This window comes from Mauremys reevesii, linkage group 14, assembly GCF_016161935.1.
Source record: "Mauremys reevesii isolate NIE-2019 linkage group 14, ASM1616193v1, whole genome shotgun sequence".
Taxonomy (NCBI): domain Eukaryota; kingdom Metazoa; phylum Chordata; order Testudines; family Geoemydidae; genus Mauremys; species Mauremys reevesii.
The window spans coordinates 24,644,696-24,667,727 of NC_052636.1; the positions used below are offsets into that span (position 1 = coordinate 24,644,696).

The 23,032-nt window shown below is 53.5% G+C and overlaps 3 non-coding genes across 3 annotated transcripts; 1 reads left to right on the forward strand and 2 right to left on the reverse strand.

The window, feature by feature from the left end:
* Window positions 1–3,867: 3,867 nt before the first annotated feature.
* Window positions 3,868–3,949, reverse strand: TRNAS-GCU. The gene has a single exon. It is a non-coding gene; the product is annotated as a tRNA-Ser (tRNA).
* Window positions 3,950–20,463: 16,514 nt separating this feature from the next.
* TRNAI-AAU lies at window positions 20,464–20,536 on the forward strand. The gene has a single exon. It is a non-coding gene; the product is annotated as a tRNA-Ile (tRNA).
* A 1,388-nt stretch (window positions 20,537–21,924) lies between these two features.
* On the reverse strand, window positions 21,925–21,996 carry TRNAG-UCC. Its single transcript has one exon. It is a non-coding gene; the product is annotated as a tRNA-Gly (tRNA).
* Window positions 21,997–23,032: the final 1,036 nt, after the last annotated feature.

The following is a 23,032-nucleotide window of genomic DNA, read 5'->3' on the forward strand; positions in this document are numbered from 1 at the left end:
CCCTCCCTCCCTCCTTCCTTTCTCTTCGCCTCTTGCTTCTTTTGTTCTTTCTCCTGTTCACCTCCCAGGAGGGAGGGGTGTGTGTGTGTGTGTGTGCGTGTGTGTGTTGCGGGGCAGTGCTCTGCAGCTCCCACTGTGGGAGGGCCACCCAAAACTGGGGGCTGAAATAGTGCTCGGGCAGTGATCCCCACCAGTGACCTGGGCCATCCTTTGGGCTCTCTGGTGAGAACCTCAGCCTCCCGTCCTCAGTCTCTACCCTGATTGGCTGAGCAGGGGTTATTGACAGGAGGAGACTCAGGTCCTTGTTTTCTTTAAGACCAAGGAAATAAGTCAGAACCAGTTCTGTGTTTGATGAATTTTGCTGCTTCTCTGCGTTAATGGTCTCTGAGCAGTTCATGATTCTCCTCTCTAACATTGCCGTTCTCCTCAAATACTTGCATAAAAATTCCTGTGCACTGTTGTTGGTCTGGAGCTCATCTGAGGACATTTTATTCAGGTCATTCAATGTCTGAAATTCAAGATCCGATGGTTAGTTTGAAAATCAGGGCTCTTGGGTCCTATTCCCAACTCTGCCACTGACTGGCCGTGTGACCTAAGACAAGTCAATTCTCCTTTCTCAGACGTAGCTTCTCCCTCTTTCAAGTAGGGATAATAATGATCTGCTCCTACCTAGCTCAACACACTCACTCTTCCCCAACACACACACTCCCCCAACACACACACACACAGTCTCTACCCCGCCATGCACACTGCAGTTGAAAAGCAGCTGGTAATCTAGTAAGATGCCCGTGGAACGGTGGGATAGAGAAACCTGCATCATGTGATGCTGTACCAGCCTGGGAGGCATTGCAAACCCTTCCCAAAACACCCTGCAGCCAGTTGCACAGTGGGATAGTTGCCCACAGTGCACTGCTCTCTCTTGCCATCCAAGAACTGCTAGCATGGATGTGCTCTGGTGACACAAGGGGCATAGGAAGGACATTCAATAGCTGTTTTAACTAAATACTTTAACTAAAGCAGCAATGCTGGGGGGTTGGTGGCTTCTTTGTTTCCACCCCCGGGAGTAAAATCAGCTTTTTATTCCATTCGTGATGCTTCATCGAATAACCACAGACGACCGAATAAAGACGTGGACAGGGTGGGTCTCCGGGGAGGGGCAGAGAGGTTCGAGCGGTGGGCAGAGCAGGTCTCGGAGGTGGGGGCAGTGGGCAGGGTGGGTCTCAGGGGGGGGCAGAGAGGTGAGTGGTGGGCAGGGTGGGTTGCAGGGATGGGTCAGAGCGGTAGCGGCTGGTGGGCAGACCTTGTGGTAGGGGGTGGAGAGGCACGAGCAGCAGGCAGGAAGGCCTTGCGGGAGGAGAGGAGCGAGTGAAAGGTGGCTCAGCCGTCCTCAGCCAAAGAGGAAGAGCGGGGGTGGGAAGTGGCCAAACAGGAGCAAGGGGGGAGCACAGGTGGGGCCTCAGAGAGAGGAGAAGGGGGGGCAGTGCCATGGTCTGGGCACCAATGGGCCCCCCACTTCCAGGGAGCTTCCAGCGCTCACACCCAGCCTCCCCAAATGCAAGAGCCATGGGCCACCTATTCTCTTCATCTTCACTAACCAAGCCCCTCCCCAAGCTATGTTGATGGAAGAAGCCCTCCTGTTGGCACAGCGCTATCTGCACCGGGTTAGGCTGATATAACTGCATTGCTTAGGAGGTAAATTTTTACACCCCTGAGTAATGTAGTTACACCGATCTAATTTTGTAGTGTAGATCTGTCCAAAGAACCTTGGGAGTAAAACTTCACCTGCTCCTCTGCTTTACTGAATCCAAACACCAGCAAAGCTTGTCAGGCCCAGATGGAGGTTGGCAGAGAGTCAGGTGTGCGCAGACATGATCCCTTCAGCAGCTGTAGGCACCATGGCTTAGCTGGCTAAAACCACTGTTTTGTATACAGGAGATCCTGGGTTCAAGTTCCAGTGGTACCTTACTGAGCTGCTTTTGGGGCACCTGGTATTGGCTACTGTCAGAAGACAAGATTCAGAGCTAGATGGACCGTCGGTCTAGCCCAGTGTGGTTTTTCTTATGTTTTAAATTACACTCACAGGCACTGAGGATAGAGTTACTGAAAGTTTGGGAGTCAGGAGCTGATAGGTCAGTGGTCCAGTCCTCATGGATGACCCTCCCTCTGGGACAGGGGCAGGTCTGAGCTCTCACACCAAATGCTTATTGTGGCTGCCAGAATCTGTGGGCAGCTCGTTTAGTTTATGCCGAGGGTGGAGTCCTGTTTTGTGCACCGAGTCTGAGAATGAAAATCCTAAACCACCCTTTGAAATAACAAAAGCAGCAGGACGTGTTTCTGTCCCTGCCCCAAAGCAGACAGACCGAAGGAGAAATGCCATGAGTCCAGGGTAATACTCCCCTGCGGTTTTACCATTTCCACTTGCTAAACCCCCTCCCAACCTTCTGGGCTCCTGGAGCAGGGGACTGAGCCTGAGCCGAGACACGGACACTGCAACTTTACAGCCCAAGCCGCATGACCCTGATTAATGTGACACGGGCCAGTCGTGGGTGTTTCATTGCACTGGAGACGTAGCCTAATGTTATGTCTACACTGTGATTAACACACCCAGGGCACCTGTCGCAAAGCCCGGGTCAGCTGACTCAGGGTTATGGGGCTTGGGCTGCAAGACTATAAAATTACAGTGCAGACAGATGGGCTTGAGCCCAACCTCTGAGACCCCACGAGGGGTGAGGGTCTCCGAACCCAGGCTTCAGCGTGAACACGAATATCTGCACCACAGTTTTTAGCCTCTCAGCTTTAGCACCATGAGCCCAAGTCGGATGACCCAGGCCAGCCCTGCTGCCATCTTTATCCCAGGAGAGATGGACTCTAAGGGTCCGTCTCCACTGCAATGTCAGCCCAGGGGTGGCTCGCTGTGCTCAAAGCAGCACCCTGGAAGCCCCATATTCACCACTCTCATATGATGATGATACGGTTTGTACAAAGTCTGCCTGGTGAGGTATCATTTCAAAAGTCTTGGTCTGTTGAACATTACTATTGTGTTGGATTGTGTGTGTAGCATTGGCTGGGAAGATTTGCTCTGTGTGTGTAACTGAGATGAGGTTGGGAAATGCCCCCCACCAGCCTTTCAGGTGTGACAATGGAGGAGCCAGACTCGCTGGTGGCCCATTAAAGGGATCCACACTCCCAAGGACTATCCCAGGAACCGTGTACAATGCAGACTTCTCCGAGATAGCACAGCGACAATGGACACTGCTTGACTCGCATCCTAGCAAAGGTACTTCCTAGCCAGTTGGAGGAAACTATGACAGGTGGGGTAGAGACATCATGAATTGGCCTCTCTCCCCCACAACTCAACAGCTGGAAACACACCTGGATGACAAAACTGATTCAGAAATCAGAAGAGAATAATAATAGTACATTCAAACCAAAGCCCCCAAACAGAGTAGTAGTGGTTTTTCAGCAGAAAATTTTCAGTTTGGGGAATTCTGTTTTCTCAGTCAGACTTTGCCAAGGGAACCAGAGAGAAAATGGTTGAGTTGCCTCCTTCAGAACAGCTTGGCCTAGGCTCTAGCTCTGGTTCACTGTTGTGGCCTTGCTCAGGTTGGGGGTAGTTTAATTATTTGGGGAGGTCCCAGGGTGTTTGGGGGAGATTATGAGGCTGTTCCCCTTTGAGATAAAAACTAAGAAATGCAGGACTAGAGAATTTTTAGAAATCTGGGATTTAGACATTTTATTTGAAGCAATGGGGGAGGCAGCTGAGATTCTGAGAAGGTTTTTGTTTGCAAGAAGCAACATTGTTTGATCTGTCATTGTACCAAGGGGGGAGATGGTTGTCTATAAAGGAGAGTGAAAACTAAATGCAGCTGATGAGGATGGGATTTGAACCCATGCATGCAGAGCACAATGGATTAGCAGTCCATCACCTTAACCATGCAGCCACCTCATCTGAGCTGCTAAGATAGGGACAGGAGGAGAAATCTAAGGCCGGCAGAGATAGGGCCACTAAGGAGTTTTTAAATACTAAGCGGAAGCAGGGGCTAAATGAGCTCCCCTCACATCGAGTGAGGAGCTGGGGGAAGACTTCAGGAACAGGCCGTGTTTGCACAGACACCCCTACTCTGCCTAGCTATGCAGCATGATGGGGCCGCTTCCCCAAAATGACCAGTTTGGGATGGTGGTGGGTTGCAAATCACTTTAGGATTGAGTGCAATGAAATGTTATTCTCCTTCCTGTACGAGTGAAGGGCAGCAGAACGTACCTAGGCCGTCCCTGACGGAGGGGTGGGTGGGGAGGAATCGCTTTCATTGACGGCAGAGAAGTGGTTGAGGACGTCACCCTAACCCAGTGGTCCCCAAACATTTCACACTGCGCCTCGTATCCATGGCTGTGGCTCTCGGAAGCCGCGGTCGAGAACCGGGCTGGGAGTGGGGCCGTTGCTTGCTGGGGAGAGGGGTGCGGACAGGGTAAGGGGGTTGAGGCCGGGCTGGGAGCCAGGAGCCCAGGCTGAGGGTGGGGTTGGGGAAGAGGTGGGGCTGAGTGGGGCTCCCTCCCCGCCCTCCATGGGGGCTGGCTCAGGCCCTGAGGTGCCCCCATCAATCTTCCTCTGTGTCCCCTAGGAGTCACGCCCACATTTTGGGGACCACTGACCCCTACTCGCTAAGCAGGGGCTAGTGATGCCAAAGCCCAGGAAAGGGAGAACAAGTGTGGGGCCCCAGCACCGAACCATCCACCCCCACTTCTGAGTGTGGCTCCGCCCCTTCCACCCCTTCCACCCACAGCCCCACCCACTGTCACCTCTGTTCCACCCTCCCCACTAGCCCCACCCTGTCACTCCTTTACCCCGGCCCCGCTGCGGCCTGAGACCAGAGAAGCTCTGTGCCCCTGCTGCAGCCCCGGGCCGTAGCAGGGAGTGGGAGCTCTTCCAGCCCTGGGGCTGACATGTGAGACTTTCCCAGGGGCCCAATTTGGCCAGGGCCCCTAGTCATGGGCCCCACTGTCCCCTTGGCGACGCAAGGTTTGGGGAGGCTGAGCCCCCCCCCAGCCTCCATTACGTGCCGCCCAGGCTACCTCTGCTCAGTGGGTGGCCAGTCTCCCTGTGTCTCTGCTGTTCGTGCTGGGGAGCCCGGCCGGCCTGAGGGGTGGGGCCCCCGGCCGCCGCCCAGGGCTCCAGGGGTCAAAGGGCACCGTGTGGCCGTGCAAAGGTGCTCACTGCCTCCCTGCCCCAGTGCTCCTCCGTGGCCCCACAGAGGGTGGGGAGCGAGGAGCAACACTATGTGCTCCCTGCGCCCTGGTCACTTTCCCCACCTGGGCCGGGCTGTGAGGGGAGCATCAGAGGCTGCTGCTCTCTGCCCTCCCCTGACGCAGCCCGGCTGAGGAAAGTGACCTGGATGCAGGGAGCTCGGATGACGTCCCTTCTCGCCCCCCTGCCCCTGCTAGGGAAGGCTGGTGTGTGGTGTCTCCATGGTTGCACTTTCAGTGATGCAGGTTTCTCTATCCCATTGTTTCAGGGGCATCCTACTAGATAAAATTGAGCAAGAAATGCTTCCCAGGGGTTTTGAGGACTGGAATTGCTATTTTCAACAGCCATTGCCATTTTTTTCCCTAGTTTTGTTTAAAAGGAAGACAGTGATATTGCACTGGCAAATTCCCCATAGAAACAAAGAATAATAAAGGCACCTCAACTTTTCCTCATTTATGGAGGACAGTCTTATAATATGGATCCAGATCTCCTCCAATCACACAAGCTGAAAATTGTTCCACTTTACTGCAGTTCTGTAACCATGCGGGAACCAGTCCTGTCTGTGTTCTGTGCACATCCAAAATTCCTGCTGAATGACCCGCCTTGGGAGCAAGTTACCAGTGACCCAGGGCTGGGGCAGAAGGAGGGTGCAGGTGAGGGAGGGAGCCCAGGGCTGGGGCAGCAGAGGGTGTGTGGGTGGGGGAGCACTGGTGGGGAAGGGGGAGCCCAGAGCTGGGGCGGCAGGGGGTGTGTGTGGAGGAGAGCCCAGAGCTGGGGCAGCAGGGGTGCGGGTGGGGAGGCCCAGAGCTGGGGCGGCAGGGGTGCGGGTGGGGAGGCCCAGAGCTGGGGCAGCAGGGGTGTGTGGGGGCAGAGCCCAGGCTCGGGCAGCAAGGGTTGTGGGGAGGCCAGGACTGGGGTGGGGGCAGCCAAATTTTTTTCCTTGGGGTGGCAAAAACCTAGAGTTGGCCCTGCCTCCACTCACTGTGAGGTAGGCAGGAGCGGATCATTATTATCTCTACTTGAAAGAGGGAGAAGCTAAGACTGAGAAAGGAGAATTGACTTGTCTTAGGTCACACAGCCTGTCAGTGGCAGAGTTGGGAATAGGAGCCAAGAGTCCTGATTTTCAAACTAACCATCGGATCTTGAATTTCATACACTGAATGACCTGAATAAACTGCTCACAGATGAGCTCCAGACCAACAACAGTGCACAGGAATTATTCAGCAAGTATTTGAGGAGAACTGCAACATTTGAGAGAATCATGAGCTGCTCAGAGACAATTAATGTAGAGAAGCAGCAAAATTCATCAAACACAGAACTGGTTCTGACTTATTTCCTTGGTCTTAAAAGAGAACAACAAGGACCTGAGTCTCCTCCCTGTCAATACCCCCCTGCTCAGCCAATCAGGGTAGAGACTGAGGACGGGAGGCTGAGGGTTCTCACCAGAGAGCCCAAAGGATGGCCCAGGTCACTGGTGGGGATCACTGCCCGGGCACTATTTCAGCCCCACATTTTTGGGTGGACCTCCCACAGTGGGAGCTGCAGAGCACTCCCCCGCAACACGCACACACATACACACAGAGATGGCAGTTGGGAGGGGAACAGGAGAAAGAACAAAAGAAACAAGAGACGAACAAGAAGGAGGAAGGGATGGATGGAGGAAAAGGTGAAACAAAAAGGACAAACCCTAATGTCCCCAGTGATTCTAAGGGACAAAATCCCAGGTGCGTAAAAAAATTCTGCCTCCTTAAGCTCGTGTTTTCCATGCCTAGAATTCAACTGACACCAGATGGATCAGACTGAACAGGTTTCAAACCTCCAGGAGGCTCTTACTTTCTAAACAGGGACGGCTGTTTTCTAGTAAAATCACTACAAGGGAAGGAGCAAACTCGAACGAGGTTCCTCCTGGCGTTCACGTCCGTGAACCCGAATACTCCCTCAGTCCTCAAAGAGAGACCTGGAGAAGGAGACATGCTGAAGCAAAGCCACAGGGGTCTCTGAGGTTTCCCTGGCCCCTCGCCCCTGTCCTGCCTGGCTGATGTCAGCATCTCTCTGTGAGGTCACCACCTCCCCACCGCCTTTGACCAATAGGCTGAGGTCCTGCAAAAGGCCTTTGTGATGTCACTGCCACACCCCTCCCTTGCTGTGCCAATGTCCTGCCCCTGGCCAGGCACTTTGGAGGTTTGAGCTACTCCTGAGGATCACCCCACCCAGGAGCGTTCGTTCTAGGCAGCAAGCCGGCTAGACAGGGAAACATCACACGCTGCTCCCAATGCTACACTCAGTTTGCCAGAAATTAGTCAACTTTATGGCCAGAAGAGACCATTAGAGCATCTAATCTGACCCCCTGCATATCACAGGCCCCCTGTATGACACAAGAGCTACTTGGGTCTGTTCCTAGAATGGAAGCCGCATATTAAACAAGTCCCAACAGGTTTGCTACACCCTGGCCTCCTCCCATTCTCCACCCGTGAATGTTTTGGCTACTCCAACCTCCAAGCCAGACTGCCCAAGCCTCCCACCTCCTGTGTATTTGCTGTCCCTTCAGCAGGAACCCACCAGAACCCCCCCCCCCCCGCCCCAATAATCCCTACCTGAGCTGGCTCCACTGCAGCCATTTCCCTTCCCTGTCCCATGGGAGGATGGGATGAGCTGGAGCGAAACATGGACGACATCCTGCAGCCTGGCAGGGCGAGAAGGGCAACTATGGAGGTTTCAGAACAGGCTTTAGTTCATGTCACATCACGATTCCCCCAGGATCTTTCCCTGCAGAGACACAGCCTAGGTTCTGCCACGCTGGGAACATGCTCCCTCTCTTTATTGCAGGGGAGACCTGGTCCCTCCTGCCGGGCTAAGCCCACAGGGAGATTTTTCAGCCTCCCCAGTAATAAAGTCTCTGAAGAAAATGCTGGAAAGGAGCAGAACCAAAGGGGCTGGACAGGCTCCATAGGGACACGGGCTCCTCCCTTCCCCTCCTGTGCAGCCATGTCCTGTCGCGGGCAGTTATCGCCCCCCCCCCCCCATCTCCCCCCCAGAGGCAGCCACGTCTGCTGGCTCCCCCACCGAGCACCTACTAACCACCACCCACGCTGGGGGAGTGACACAGGACAGCAAAGTCCACCTACCCAAGGACAAATTGCTGCCGATAAACGGGCTGGGTTCACATCCCAAAGCTGAGGAGAATTTAAGAATTACAGAGAAAATAGGGAAAATAAGCGACTAGAGAGTCAGTAATTTTAGGGAAAACGAGGGAATCTCCTTGGATTTCTAGCCACATGTGGGGAGGGGAGAGAAGGGAAGAACTAGAGAAAATTGTTCTCAGGTTTTGAGACAGAAAGAAATGGCACAAACAGGAAAAGGATGCAAGTAGCTCACCCCGTGACCATAGGCGTGTGCAGCACATTTCATTAGGGTGCGCACCCAGGAGCCCCGCCCTAGCCCCACCCCATCCACTGCCTCCCACTTCCTGCCCCCGGCTGCCCTCAGAACACCCAACCCCTGCTCCTTGTCCCCTGACTGCCCCCTCCTGGGACCCCCACTGCAACTGCCTCCCTAGGACCCAACCCCTACCTGTCCCCTGACCCTTATCCACCCCGCCCCAGACAGACCCCAGGGACTCCCACGCCCCATCCAACCGCTCCCCGCTGATCCCAGACACATCTGTGTTCTTGGGGAAGCAGGGTGCAGTATCCAGCCTGACTCATGAAAGACACCCCCCACCCTCTGCTTAAACCAAAACCCATCAGAGAAAAACACTTGCAGAGAGCAGTGAAGGGCATTGGGAGACACACCTAGACCCCTCCTGACAAGGGTGACAAGATTAAGACATCTCCATTAGCATACAGAATGGAGAGAGCGGAGACAACTCCCCATGCCTCATCTGCATGAAAGATGGGACAGGAAGCCATCTTAATTTACATACAGAATGGAGAGCAGAGAACCACACTGAATTCTGGGACCAGAAAAAGCAGGGAAGCACTGCATTGTGGGAATCTCTGCTCCAGATGCTAATGAACCTACACCTGCCCACACCCAGCTCAGCAATTATCAGACCAATTGTAGCAATGGATCCTTAATTGATGTCCAAATAGTGAAGCTGCCTAGTTGCATTGTGAGCTCCCTGGAAGAAACCACCACCCATAGCCAAGAGTGATCAGCTCCTATTGTCTAGTCTACAGAAAACCCTTGAGTCATCAGCCTTACCTATAAACAAATGCATTGTTCTCCCTTGAACCATTGTATTTTCTCTACAAAAATCCCCACTCACCCTCCAGTCAGGGTGCTGATGCTTAGAGCCAAACTAGGCATCAGTTCCACTGGACTCCATCTTCTCCTGACTGATCGTGCTGGGGGCTCTGCCTGTCTCCAGCCCTCAGGACCCTCAGCTACCAGCATCACCTGGGAACCCTGACCAGTTCAAGCCTCATGGAGTGGGAGAGACACCCCCACTTTCTCTCTGTTTTCCTTTCTACTATAGGTATTAACCTTTAATAGTGGATGTTAGGTTGGTTTAGGCTCCTTGTGCAGTGATCACCAGTATTCAATACATAACCTGCATGGTTCAGCTGGTTGCTTCTCTCTCTCTTGCTGAACCTCACTCTTTTGTGTTTTAGCTTCCCCAGTCACTCTGCAGCAACGCTGCCTCTTACCTAAGCTACAGATCCCTGCAGCGCCCAGAATCCTGTGGGGTTTGCTCATCAAGGAGGTTCCTGCCAGTACAATTGTGATGTGAAGGTGGGGACAGGGCCGTGCTGAATCTGGGACACATATGGGTAACAGCTTGACAGTGCTGCTTCATCCAGCCCAGTGAGTCCAGGGGCAGATACGGGTCAGCGTGGCAGTGCTGATTGACCCGGTCCGCTCAGACTTGCTCTGTTACTGTAGGGGTGGGTGGGTGGGTGGGTGCTCATCCGGTTTTGGGGCGGGAGAAACCCAGCCCTAGGGAACCCAGATCCTGCAGGACAGCGCCATTGAGAGGGGACGTGCAGAAGGGAGGAGTACAGCTCCATATGAACACACACGTGACACAAGCAGCACATTGACAGAATTACAGAATCCCCTCCCCAGAAAAGTAACCCGAATAAATGAGCGTACCCCAAGTAATGGGCAAATCTGGTAACACCGCCCCTGACAGGACCCCCAGAACTCCCGACCCATCCAGCTCCCTCTGCTCCCTGCCTGCCCTGACCCCGCTCCACCCCCAAACAGGCACCCCCAAACAGGCACCCCCCGAACCCTCAACCCATCCAACCCCCCCGCTCCTTGTCCTAACCGCCTCCAGAGGCCCCCAACTATCCAACCCCTCCCACCTCCTGGCAGCTCTGTCTAGTGGCTGCTCCCACCCACACACTCAAAGTGGCGGAGGAGGTTCCCTCTCCTTCGGGGAAGGTTGCCTAGTGGTTAAGGCACAGGACTCAGGCTCAGGTGTTCTGGGTTTGAGTCTCTGCTCTGCCACAGACTCCTGCTTAGCCTTGGGAAAGTCACTTCACCTCGTTGTGCCCTAGATCCCACCTGCCCAATGGGGCCAACACTGACCCTGCCTCCTGGGCTAAATCCATCCATAGCTGGGTGATGGGGGGGGGGGAGAATGGAGATACCAACATGGGGAGATTTGGGCTGAATTTCTCCACAGCCGGAGAGTGGGAGCCAGCTCCACAGGGGGGATGGGAGCGAGAGGGGCTCAGGCCAGCGCCACACAGAGGGGGGTCAGGGCTTCAGCCCCACATCTTCTGCCAGGGCCCGGGGTTCGCCTGCCTGCCCCAGGGTGGCTCCTCTCCCCTCCCCACTGCAGCTCCTGCAGGCCCGGGGCTTCTCCTCCACCCCGCCCCAGCTCGGCTCCTCTCCCCTCCCCGCCCGTACCTGGAGTTTCTCCTCCCCCCAACCTCCCCCAGCCCCAGCCCAGCTGGGCTCCGGCCGCTGCTGTGGCCAGAGCCGAGCCTGGCGGGCAGGGAGCAGCGATTCACGCGGGGGCCCTGGCAGAGCCCCCAGCCCGAGCGGGGTGGGGCAGCCCCAGGGGAGCGGGGGGGGGGCTCTGCTGCTGCTGGCCCCGCCCCCCCCACCGACCCCTGGGGCTGGTTGGGGGCTCACCAGCCCCAGGGGCGGGGAGCAGCGGAGCGGAGCCTGCCCAGCAAACAGCTGATCGCAGCTGCGCCCAGGCCGCCCCCGGGGAAAAGCTCCGCGGAGGAGACGCCACAAGCTGCCGACAGCGGGTCATTCCCGGGGGGCCGAGCACCCGCCTGCAGCCGCCGCAGCCTCCCCCCCCCCGGGCCCCCACGGGAGGGGGGGAGCAGCCTCCCAGCCGGGCTCAGGGCATTGGGATGCCAGGGCTCCCCCTGCACGCCTGGGCCCGGGACACTCACACACACTCTGCCCCGGGGCTCCCCTGGTGCCCAGAGACCGATCAACCCCGCCTGCCCCCGCCCTTCCCCGCCTGCAGCTCCGGCCTCTCCCCTCCCTCCGCCAGCCGCACCCAGGGGGCCCCGGGCCCAGGCTCTGTCCCCACCTGGAGCCCAGCGGGGCCGGGGCAGCTCCTGCTGCAGCTGAGAACAGCGGCTCCGCTCCGCCTGGGCGGCTCCAGCGCTGCTGGCAGCACGTGGCCACCAGGGAGCAGCTGCTGAGCCCGGGCTCCTGCGTCACAATGTGCCAGAGCCCCGCCCCCGGGCTGTGCCAGAGCCCCGCCCCAGGAGCTGCCCCGCCCTGGGCTGTGCCAGAGCCCCGCCCCAGGAGCTGCCCTGCCCCGGGCTGTGCCAGAGCCCCGCCCCAGGAGCTGCCCTGCCCCGGGCTGTGCCAGAGCCCCGCCCCAGGACCTGCCCCGCCCCCGGGCTGTGCCAGAGCCCCGCCCCAGGAGCTGCCCCGCCCCGGGCTGTGCCAGAGCCCCGCCCCAGGAGCTGCCCTGCCCCGGGCTGTGCCAGAGCCCCGCCCCAGGAGCTGCCCCGCCCCGGGCTGTGCCAGAGCTCCGCCCCCAGGAGCTGCCCCGCCCCCGGGCTGTGCCAGAGCCCCGCCCCCAGGAGCTGCCCCGCCCCCGGGCTGTGCCAGAGCCCCGCCCCCAGGAGCTGCCCCCCCCCCCGGCGGTGCCAGAGCCCCCCCCCCAGGAGCTGCCCCCCCCCCGGGCTGTGCCAGAGCCCCGCCCCCAGGAACTGCCCCACCCCCGGCCTGCGCCTGTGCCACGCCCCCAGGAGCTGCCCCATGTTGGGTCTCTGGGCTTTGTTCTCCTGCCTCCTACTTCCCAGCACCCCCGGCTCCCAGCTGCTCCCTTCCTGTGTCTGCAAACACCCCCCGGACGGGCTGCAGCGCTCGCTGGGGCTGGCTCCAGTGGCTGAAGTTGCCTCCATCTCTGCTCACCTGGGGGTGGGGGAGGGACGAAGAGAGGAGATGGGCCCAGGGTGTGAAAGCAGAATCAGGGGGCAGGGAAAGAAGGACTGTTTGGAAAGGTGGTTTTTTTGCGGGGGGTGATCCAGATGGAGTCAGAAGCAGTTGGGCAGCAGAGGCTCAGGGAAATTGAGGGGAACCCCCTGAGTGTCCCAGTGTTGGCCAGGGATTGTACAGCACCTAGCGCAATATGGGGTCCCAGAGACGTAACTAGCTATTTTTACACCCAAGGCAAAAATATAAAATTACGCCCCCCATAGGGTACAGGTGGGGGAGGGGGAGGGGGAGCCCAGGCTGGGGCAGCAGAGGGTGTGTGGGTGGGCGAGCACTGGTGGGGAGGGGGAGCACAGAGCTGGGGCAACGTGGGGTGTGTGGGGAGAGCCCATGGCAGGAGGGTGCAGAACAGGGGGGCAGAGCCCAGGACTAGGGTGGCAGGGGTGTGTGTGGGGAGAGCCCAGGACTGGGGCAGCAGGGGCTGTGGGTGGGGAGGCCCAGAGCGGGACAGCAGAGGGTTCCAATGGGGAGCCCAGGGTTGGGCAGCAGGAGGGTGTGGGTGGGAGCACTAATTTTTTTTCCTTTGGGTGGCAAAAACTAGAGCCAGCCCTGCCACCACCCACCATGAGGTAGGTAGGAGCGGATCATTATTATCCCTACTTGAAGAGGGAGAAGCTAAGGCTGAGAAAGGAGAATTGACTTGTCTGAGGTCACACAGCCAGTCAGTGGCAGAGTTGGGAATAGGACCCAAGAGCCCTGATTTTCAAACTATCCATCGGATCTTGAATTTCAGACATTGAATGACCTGAATAAAGTGCTCTCAGATGAACTCCAGACCAACAGTGCACAGGAATTATTCAGCAAGTATTTGAGGAGAACTGCAATGTTAGAGAGAATCATGAGCTGCTCAGAGATAATTAATGCAGAGAAGCAGCAAAATTAATCAAACACAGAACTGGTTCTGACTTATTTCCTTGGTCTTAAAAGAGACCAACAAGGACCTGAGTCTCCTCCCTGTCAATAACCCCCTGCTCAGCCAATCAGGGTAGAGACTGAGGAAGGGAGGCTGAGGGTTCTCACCAGAGAGCCCAAAGGATGGCCCAGGTCACTGATGGGATCACTGCCCGAGCACTATTTCAGCCCCACATTTTTGTGTGGACCTCCCACAGTGGGAGCTGCAGAGCACTCCCCCGCAACACACACACACACACACACACACACACACACTCCTCCTGGTGTTGGGAGGTGAACAGGAAAAAGGACAAAAGAAGCAAGAGACGAAGAGAAGGGAGGGAGGAAAAGGGGAAACAAAAAGGACAAACCCCAATGACCCCAGTGATTCTAAGGGACAAAATCCCAGGTGCAGAATAACATTTTGCCTCCTTAAGCTCGTGTTTTCCATGCCTAGAATTCAACTCTCACCAGATGGATCAGACTGAACAGGTTTCCAACCTCCAGGAGGCTCTTACCTTCTAAACAGGGACGGCTGTTTTCTAGTAAAATCACTAGAAGGGAAGGAGAAAACTCGAAAAAGGTTCCTCCTGGCGTCAAGTCCGTGATCCCGAATACTCTCTCAGTCCTCAGAGAGAGACCTGGAGAAGGAGACTTGCTGCAGCAAAGCCACAGGGGTCTCTGAGGTTTCCCTGGCCCCTTGCCCCTGTCCTGCCTGGCTGATGTCAGCATCTCTCTGTGAGGTCACCACCTCCCCACCACCTTTGACCAATAGGCTGAGGTCCTGCAAAAGGCCTTTGTGATGTCACTGCCACACCCCTCCCTTGCTGTACAATGTCCTGCCCCTGGCCAGGCACTTTGGAGGTTTGAGCTACTCCCTGGGGATCACCCCACTCAAGGAGCGTTCGGTCTAGGCAGCAAACCGGTTAGACAGGAAAACATCAGACGCTGCTCCCAATGCTACATTCGGTTTTTCAGAAATTAGTCGACTTTATGGCCAGAAGAGACCATTAGAGCATCTAATCTGACCCCCTGCGTATCACAGGCCTCCTGTAGGACACAAGAGCTACTTTTGGGGCAAACACATTCCAGAAAGGCATCTAGTCTTCAGGAAATGACATCAGGAGATGGCGAATCCACCACTTTCCTTGGTAGCTTGTTCCTGTGGTGAATCATCCTCGTTGTTGAATATTTGTGCCTTAGTTGTAATATGAATTTGTCTCTTTTCATCTTCCAGCCATTGGGTCTTGTTAGGCCTTTTTCTGCTCAATTAAAGAGCCCTTTAATACCCAATCTTTTCTCTCCATTAAGGCACTTCAACACTTCAGTGAAGTCACCTTTCAATCTTCTTTTGATCAGCTAAACAGGTTGAGCTCGTTCAATAGCTCACTATAAGGCATTTTTCTCCGGCCCTCAGAACATTTGGTGGCTCTTTGCTGCCCCAGCTCCAATTTCATAACATCTTTTTCACATGAGGACACCAAAACTGGAGGCAGTATTCCAGTATCAGTCTCACTGATGCCGTGTCACCTCTTGTAATGTTATTGACATAATCTGTAACTGTATAGATCACTGCTGCGACCACGGTTCTATATTTGCAGCCAATATTGTAGAAAGGTTGTCGTGTAAGGGGTCTATGGAGAGGTTCTGATTGGCTGATTATAATGATGCTATCTCTAGATGTGTATCATTTTTGTAGTTGACGTTATGATTATAGGCTCTATGCTGCCCGTATTTCAAACTTGTGCTCTGCCTCCAGGGAACACCCCAGCCAGACAAGTTGGTGTCAGTTCTGCCTAGAACGAACGCTCCTTTAGTGGGGTGATCCACCTGGAGTAGCTCAAACCTCCAAAGGGCCTGGGCAGGGGCAGGACATTGGCACAGCAAGGGAGGGGTGCGGCAGTGACATCACAAAGGCCTTTTGCAGGACCTCAGCCTATTGGTCAAAGGTGGTGGGGAGGTGGTGACCTCACAGAGAGATGCTGACATCAGCCAGGCAGGACAGGGGCGAGGGGCCAGGGAAACCTCAGAGACCCCTGTGGCTTTGCTTCAGCAAGTCTCCTTCTCCAGGTCTCTCTCTGAGGACTGAGAGAGTATTCGGGTTCACAGACGTGAGCGCTAGGAGGAACCTCTTTTGAGTTTTCTCCTTCCCTTGTAGTGATTTTACTAGAAAACAGACGTCCCTGTTTAGAAGGTAAGAGCCTCCTGGAGGTTTGAAACCTGTTCAGTCTGATCCATCTGGTGAGAGTTGAATTCTAGGCATGGAAAACACGAGCTTAAGGAGGCCGAATTTTATTCTGAATTTTATTTGATCCCCACCAGTGACCTGGGCCATCCTTTGGGCTCTCTGGTGAGAACCCTCAGCCTCCCGTCCTCAGTCTCTACCCTGATTGGCTGAGCAGGGGTTATTGACAGGGAGGAGACTCAGGTCCTTGTTGTTCTCTTTCAAGACCAAGGAAATAAGTCAGAACCAGTTCTATGTTTGACGAATTTTGCTGCTTCTCTACATTAATGGTCTCTGAGCAGTTCATGATTCTCTCTAACATTGCAGGTTTCAGAGTAGCAGCCGTGTTAGTCTGTATCCGCAAAAAGAACAGGAGTACTTGTGGCACCTTAAAGACTAACAAATTTATTTTAGCATGAGCTTTCGTGAGATGCATCCGAAGAAGTGAGCTGCAGCTCACGAAAGCTCATGCTAAAATAAATTTGTTAGTCTTCTAACATTGCAGTTCTCCTCAAATACTTGCTGGATAATTCCTGTGCACTGCTGTTGCTCTGGAGCTCATCAGAGCACTTTATTCAGGTCATTCAATGTCTGAAATTCAAGATCCGATGGTTAGTTTGAAAATCAGGGCTCTTGGGTCCTGTTCCCAACTCTGCCACTGACTGGCTGTGTGACCTCAAACAAGTCAATTCTCCTTTCTCAGCCTTAGCTTCTCCCTCTTTCAAGGAGGGATAATAATGATCCTCTTCTACCTACCTCACGGTAGGTGGAGGATGGGGATCCATTGGAGAGTGTCACTAGGAGTAGTGCATAATATGAGGTGTCCTATCACGTTTACTCAGAGCAGATTATGACATAATAGAATAGCTGAAACAGTCTATTTTATTTGTATTTTTTTATTTTTAAATTGTTAAGAGCAGCAACGACTTAGCTCAGATTGAAGCATTTTATCTAATTTTTGAGATCTAAGTGTCTCCTCTTTGTGTGTGACGAGACAATCTAACACACTGTGACAAACAGGAGATGCTTTTGTTTTGCAACAAAATCTTTTTGCAAAGAACTTTCATCCCACTTGTTATGATTTCGAGAAACAAACTGGTTTAGTCTGAATGGGATTTTCTGACAGAAACGGTTTGAATGAAATTTCCCCACCATCTCGATTCCTGGGATCTATACCTGCCTCTGGAGTTTTTTTGTCTGTCAGGAGTCGGAACTGGTGGCTTCTCTTTCTGGCTCTGCCACTGCCTTGCGGTGTAGGCCCTTGGGTAGGTCATTTCCCTTCTCTGGACCTCAGGCTCCTCCCCATCTGTCCAGTGGGAACAGGAACAGTTCTCGAGCTCTGGGCAGTCGTGAGCCTGAGTGAGATAAGGGGTGTTAAAGCCCTCTATGAAGGAGAAAGGGGAGTTTCACGGTGTTTAGCCCCAAGGAATTCTAAAGTTTGCTAAAATGTCTAGTCTGCGGAAATAAGAAATGGTCGGGGCCAAACTTTTTAACCACTGCTTTTTCTAAAGCCCATTCAGGGATGTGAGTCTCTGTCTTTTCGGTACCTGGGGTTCTTTGCCAGCAGGAGAGAAGAAGTTCCTGCCTCCATTTTTGTGGCCTTAACAAACCAGGTGTTGTGCCCCAGTTCTCGTCTGAGATCCCTGAAAAAGAACATCTTCCCATCCATGAACAAGACAGGACCTATCTTTCAAAGGGGAACAAAGAGACCCCTTGGATTTGCAGACTACCTAGCCTGACTTCCATAGCTGGAGAGATACTGGAATACATTCTTAAACACTCAGTTTGTCAGCAGCACCTACAGGATAATTTGATTCTTAGGACAAGTGAGCATGGATTTGTCAAGAACAAATCATCCCAAACCCATCCTCTTTCCTTCTTTGGCAGGGTTCCGGGCCTAGTGGTGGTGGGTAAACAGTAAATGGGATCTATCTTGGGGTTACTAAGACTTTTGACACAGTCCCGCAGGACATTCTCACAAGCAAACGAGGGAAATGCGGTCTAGATGCAATCACTGTCATGTGGGTGCAGAGCTGGTTGAAAGCCCAGACTCCAAGGGCCCCTCTCCAGGTTTGGCTGCCCAACGGAGAGGGGGCAGCTAGTGGGTCCGGCAGGGATCAGTCCGGGGTCCGGTACTATTCAATAGTTTCATGAATGATTTGGAAAATGAAGTGGAGAGCATGCTTCTAAAATGTGCAAATGACACCAAGCACTTTGGAGCTCAGGATTGGAATTCAAAACACCCGTAACAAATTGGAGACTTGGTCTTCTTGAGCCAAACCCCATGGCTGGGCCCCTCTTTCTAGACTGGGCTGAAGTGAAACCCCAGAGCCACACACTCCTCCTCCTGGGCAGCGCACTCCGACCTTGAATGGTCAGATGCTGCTTAGCTCTGTCAGAGCAGCTTTGGCTGGGGGATTCTCCCAGCACTTTCCAATAGTGGGAAGGTACGGTATCCCCATTTGCCTGCTGGGGACGGAGCCCTAGAGGGGGGAGCAACTTGCCCAAAGTCCCACCGGAAAAGGAAAACAACCAGCAGTGGAACCAATAGGGGTGTCAGGATCTTGGAGGCGCTGTCACCCCCACACTAGGACGGTGTTCTGCACCCCCTGCGGCTGGCTGAGTTTCTCTGTCCCTTGGCAACAAGACAGTCTAGAACCCCAACCAGGGTTATTGTATCTGCTACCCAAGATCCATAAACCTGGAAATCCTGGACGCCCCATCATCTCATACATTGGCACCCTGACAGCAGGATTGTCTGGCTATGTAGATGCTCCATCATCATTCCACACAAAGATGGACTACAAGCCGTCAGGAACAGTATCCCCGATAATGTCACAGCAAACCTGGAGGCTGAACTTTGTGACTTTGTCCTCACCCATAACTATTTCACATTTGGGGACAATGTTTACCTTCAAGTCAGCGGCACTGCTATGGGTACTCACATGGCCCCACGGTGTGCCAACGTTTTTATGGCTGACTTAGAACAACGCTTCCTCAGCTCTCGTCCCCTAATGCCCCTACTCTACTTGTGCTACACTGATGACATCTTCATCATCTGGTCCCATGGAAAAGAAAACCCTTGAGGAATTCCACCATGATTTCAACAATTTCCATCCCACCTACAACCTCTGCCTGGACGAGTCCACACAAGGGATCCACTTCCTGGACACTACTGTGCTAATAAGCGATGGTCACATAAACACCACCCTATACCGGAAAAATACTGAACGCTATACTTACCTACATGTCTCCAGCTTTCACCCAGACCACATCACACAATCCATTGTCTACAGCCAAGCTCTAAGATACAACCGCATTTGCTCTAACCCCTCAGACAGAGACAAACACCTACAAGATCTCTATCAAGCGTTCTTACAACTACAGTACCCACCTGCTGAAGTGAAGAAGCAGATTGACAGAGCCAGAAGAGTACCCAGAAGTCACCTACTACAGGACAGGCCCAACAAAGGAAGTAACAGAACCCCACTAGCCATCACCTTCAGCCCCCAACTAAAACCTCTCCAGTGCATCATCAAGGATCTACAACCCATGCTGAAGGACAATCCCTCACTCTCACTGATCTTGGGAGCCAGGTCAGTCCTTGCTTACTGACAGCCACCCAACCTGAAGCAAATATTTACCAGCAACCACACAACAAAAACACTAACCCAGGAACCTATCCTTGCAACAAAGCCCATTGCCAACTCTGTCCACATATCTATTCAGGGGACACCATCATAGGATCTAATCACATCAGCCATGCCATCAGGGGCTCATTCACCTGCACATCTACCAATGTGATATGTGCCATCATGTGCCAGCAATGCCTCTCTGCCATGTACATTGGCCAAACCAGAGTCTGTACATAAAAGAATAAATGGACACAAATCAGACATCAAGAATTATAACATTCAAACACAGCCAGAGAACACTTCAATCTCCCTGGTCACTCGATTACAGACCTAAACGTCGCAATATTACAACAAAAAACCTTCAACAACAGACTCCCACGAGAGATGCTGAATTGGAATTAATTTGCAAACTGGACACCATTAAATTAGGCTTGAATAAAGACTGGGAGTGAGTGGGTCATTACACAAAGTAAAACTATTTCCCCATGTTTATTTGTCCCCCTACTGTTACTCACACCTTCTTGTCAACTGTTGGAAATGGGCCATCCTGATTATCACTACAAGTTTTTTTCTCCTGCTGATAATAGCTCACCTTAACTGCTCACTCTCATTATAGTGTGGATGGCAACACCCATTTTTTCATGTTCTCTGTATATATATATATCTTCCTGCTGTATTTTCCACTGTATGCATCTGATGAAGTGGATTTTAGCCCACGAAAGCTTATGCTCAAATAAGTTTGTTAGTCTCTAAGGTGCCACAAGTACTCCTCACTATTTTTGCAGATAAATTAATGGAGGTTAAGTCCATTAATGGCTATTAGGCAGCCTGGGTAAGGAATGGTGTCCCTAGCCTCTGTTTGTCAGAGGGTGGAGATGGATGGCAGGAGAGAGATCACTTGATCATTACCTGTTAGGTTCACTCCCTCTGGGGCACCTGGCATTGGCCACTGTTGGCAGATAGGATATGAGGTTGGATGGACCTTTGGTCTGACCCAGTCTGGCCATTGTTCTGTTCTTATGAAGAGAGGGGCAGAGCCCTGCAATAGAGTTTCTGTAGTGTAGTGGTTATCATGTTTGCCTAATATGCAAAAGGTCCCTGGTTCAAAACCAGGCAGAAACATGAGGGCTTAATTTTTCCCAGCTCCTAGTGGCCTGTCCCTGCTGTTGTAGGAGCAGCAGTGATTTCTATGCTCAATAGGTCTGTTATACTTTCCCCATTCCCATTTTTGTCTCCTCTTCCTCTCTGAATGCCTGTGAAGTGGCTTTCCCCCTCCCCGTCCCGCTCCCTCCTGGAATGCTTGTGGGATGAAGGGGCTGGTTGAACAGCTGGAAGATCAGAAGAGCTGCTAGATAGACAAGGTGTCTGGGACTCTCATTAGGCAGTGATCACACACCCAGAGCATGGACACTGCCCAAGGTGGAGTGTGACCCACCAGATGCAGCCAAGTCATCTCCAGTCGCAGGCCATGAGGAGCAGGTCCTTAAAAGGGGAAGGGGCCCTGTGCACAGGAGTCACTCACAAGCTTGTACCTCCAGTGAATGCCCTTCGTCCCGACCGCCTGGCCAGTGGTTCGCTGCATTACATTCCATCGTACCTCGGGAAGACTTACCTTCATCGCACCGTCCATCACGGCGCTGTGGGACACTTACCTTGCAGAATCCTGTGCCTGCCTCTTGGCTTCCCAGGGGTGGCTATTTGCAGCCCAGGAGAAGAAGGATGGTTCTGGTGAAAGGAAGACAAGCAAAGCACTGGGAGGAAATTTGGGTGTGGGGTCTGCGCTGGGGGTGGGGGTGGGGTGCAGGAGGGGTGGTGCAGCTCCCAATGTGACTGGTACACACAACCCTCTGGCAGCAGCTCCTAGATGAGTGGGGCCAGGGGATCTCCATGTGCTGCTCTCTGCAGGTGCTGCCCCCAGAGCTCCCATTGGCTACAGTTCCTGGCCAATGGGAGCTGCAGAGTTGGTGTTCGGGGCAGGGGCAGCACGTGGAGACACTCCCCCCACCCCAGGGGATGCTGGGACATGCCAGCCACTTCTGGGAGCGGCACGGAGGGATGGAGGCAATGTGGGCAGGGAGCCACCTTAGTGCTGCTGGCACATCTCTGCACATGCATTGGGGAGGGGAGCAGAGGGCCTCCATGTGCTGCCTGGGGTAGGGGCAGTGCACAGAGCTGCCTCCCCTCCAGGGTCTATTACAGGAGTGGGTGGGTGGGGTCTTTTGGCCTGCAAGGTGCAGCAGGTCGGACTAGATGATCACACTGGTCCCTTCTGACCTTAAAGGCTCTGAGTCTAAAAGGGAGAGGGAAGTAAAGGAAATTTAAAAAAAAATAAATAAACCAAGCATTGTAATACCAGGATGACTCCAACTGCTCATTATATAGTCCCACCCCTTTCTTCCTCCACTGGGTGTTTAATGACCTGTTGGGACTTGGGACACTAATTCTCTCATTCCATTGATAAACTGATACAACATGACTGAAATTAAACCAATTCCCAGTAGAGGAATCATCACATCAGCTGGGAATCGAACCCAGGTCAACTGCTTGGAAGGCAGCTATGCTCACCACTATACCACCAAGGCATCTGGTGAAAGTCTCTGATTTTTCACACTTGGTGTCTGGTCACCTTACTTCTCAGCATGAGGCAAATGTCTCTGTGGTCTCTGCCATTCATGGTGGGGAGTTTCCCCACTGATAACAGTTCTTGCTGGGTTGGGGATGGGAGAGAGAAGAGGCGTTTATTCTGTTTCATTCCTCTCCATTTTCTGTTCCTCCCTGTCCCTTCCAGGGTCCTCCCTTCCATTTCAGACTGTGCAGTGACACCCTCCCTGCACCCAGGACTCTCGAGCCTCTGGAGCAGCACGATCCCATGAGATCCTCAGTGACCAAGGGTCTTTTCCAACTTCCAGGAGACCCAGCTTGAATCTAAAGGAAGCTCTGTTCCTTCCTGGGGATCCTCTCTCCCTTCATGGAGATCAAGGTCATGAAGCCTCTGCCTTGCCTCCTGGGTCTGAATTAATGTCCCATTTCCCACTATCTGCTCGAAAGAAACACATGTTTCTAACCCAGGTGAGCGGCGTTAATTCAGCTGGAATCCTTCACCCACATTCCTTAGGAGATACAGACTCTCTGTGACACAGACTGACTGGGGTTCATCTCTGTATGTCCCCAATGGGGAAGGAAAGACACTGAGGGCGAAGGAAGAAGATGGACAGAAGGAGTCAAATGGGGCTAGACCAGAATAGGACATTTTCTGCCTGTTAAAATGTACTAGACTCTAATTGCTTAAAACAAAACAAAAACCCACCAGCTTCTGTTTGAACCATCAGCTTTTCACAGAGCAGCCAAAGTGGTGAACCACAGACACATATAACCACCTACAGCCCAAGTCTGTCTAAGAAGCACCTATAGTGGCTCATGCAGGGGGAAATACAGCTGTGGGTGTGAGTTCAGGCCTCACCCAGAGCGTTGGTTTTCATTAGCCACGGAGCTTCCCCCACTTGCTTTGTCTCAGTCACATGGAAAGTGCCATAGGACGGTGATGAGAATAAATTCTAAACTCTGAAATGCAGAGGTTGGCCCAGAGATTGGAATAAGCGGTTTGAAGAGAAAAAGCTC